The sequence below is a fragment of the Pseudophryne corroboree genome, chromosome 4, assembly GCF_028390025.1.
Source record: "Pseudophryne corroboree isolate aPseCor3 chromosome 4, aPseCor3.hap2, whole genome shotgun sequence".
NCBI lineage: Eukaryota > Metazoa > Chordata > Amphibia > Anura > Myobatrachidae > Pseudophryne > Pseudophryne corroboree.
This window is the reverse complement of record NC_086447.1, coordinates 605,480,370-605,482,159: the sequence shown is the minus strand read 5'-3', so window position 1 is coordinate 605,482,159 and position 1,790 is coordinate 605,480,370. Positions and strand designations below refer to the sequence as shown.

Below are 1,790 nucleotides of genomic sequence, written 5' to 3'. Positions count from 1 at the left end.
GAAGGATCGATTCAGTATAACCGGGCAATAATTATAAATGTAGAAGACAAGGTTGCTGGATTAAAATTGTATAAAAATTGGGGATTTACGATAAATATGATAACCCATTATAAACATGAGACATTAATAGGAAGGAGGAAAAAATATATATATTCTTATATACATATACACTAAGGGAATATAATCTGCTGCTGGGGATAAAACCTTTAGTGATGCACTGGAGTAAATAAAATATACATAAAAAAATATATATTTATGAAAAAATATATATATAAAAAAATATGAAAAAAATAATACATATATACACATTAGTAGGTCATTCATAAGTTGTTCCATCATAAGTGTTCAATTCGTAAATCCAGAACATTTCTCTCCTGGAAAGGAGGTTGGAAAGGTCACCCCCTCTTTCTCCCAACGATACCAATTCGATGCCTTTAAAGGTTAGTGTCTCTGGATCCGAGTTGTGGCATTGATGGAAATGTCTCGATACTGCGTGTGTGAGGACTTTGTTCTTTATATTCCTAATGTGTTCTTGGATGCGAAGTTTCCTTTCCAGGAGAGAAATGTTCTGGATTTACGAATTGAACACTCTCCATCCAGATGGCTTCAACGAAGGATACGAAATAGCACCCTTCTTGTAACGTAAGCTACCTATTCTTCGTACTATCTCAATCCCAACTTCTCCCCTATTTCTACCTTCTCGTCCTGGGTTTGCAAGAAAAACTCTGCTTCCTCGTTACAGCCATACCACACTGGACATGCCCAATTCCGGCCGATCTTGGAAGCAAAGCAGTGTTGGGCCTGACCAGTACCTGGATGGGTGACCGCCAGGGGAGACCAGGTGCTGTAAGAAAAGATTGCACAAGGAATCCCCAAAACCCAGAAATATTCCTATCCCTATCCTTATTCTTGATACATGTTGTCTCTCTTACCACATTATTTTTAGGTTAGGTATCCCCGTTACAATAAAACTATACTATAAAAGTATTAAATAACTCTCGTCATCAGTCTGTTATTTACACTAAAGGTCTATCCCTATATTTCCACATTACTATTACAATCATACCAGCCTGGAGACGCCAATACCGTCCGATCTTGGAAGCTAAGCAAGGCTGGGCTCGGCTAGTACAAGGATGGGAGACCTACTTGGAAGACCGGGTGTTGTAAATACACGATGGAACAACTTATGAATGACCTACTAATGTGTATATATGTATTATTTTTTTCATATTTTTTTATATATATATTTTTTCATAAATATATATTTTTTTATGTATATTTTATTTACTCCAGTGCATCACTAAAGGTTTTATCCCCAGCAGCAGATTATATTCCCTTAGTGTATATGTATATAAGAATATATATATTTTTTCCTCCTTCCTATTAATGTCTCATGTTTATAATGGGTTATCATATTTATCGTAAATCCCCAATTTTTATACAATTTTAATCCAGCAACCTTGTCTTCTACATTTATAATTATTGCCCGGTTATACTGAATCGATCCTTCCTCTGTTTTCTATATAATCCGGAGCTGACCAAAGTTTGGATCCAACTTGAAAAACAGACAACATTCTATGGATATAGACTCTTAAAACATGTCCGCCACAAACATTGGTCCACTATGTATTCAGACTACAGTAACATGGCGGGCGCGAGATTCTAACGTTGCCATTCAACACGTCCGCCGGGTATCCAGGCAACCGCCCCGGAGAGTATAAACAACACAGTGAACTTCCGCCGCACAGAACCTACGCAGGCGCAGTACGAAGCGCCGGACACCGGAAGTG

At 37.7% G+C, this 1,790-nt stretch overlaps 1 pseudogene; it reads left to right on the top strand.

Moving 5' to 3' along the window:
• Nucleotides 1-734: 734 nt before the first annotated feature.
• LOC134913681 (5S ribosomal RNA) lies at nt 735-853 on the top strand (annotated as a pseudogene).
• Nucleotides 854-1,790: the final 937 nt, after the last annotated feature.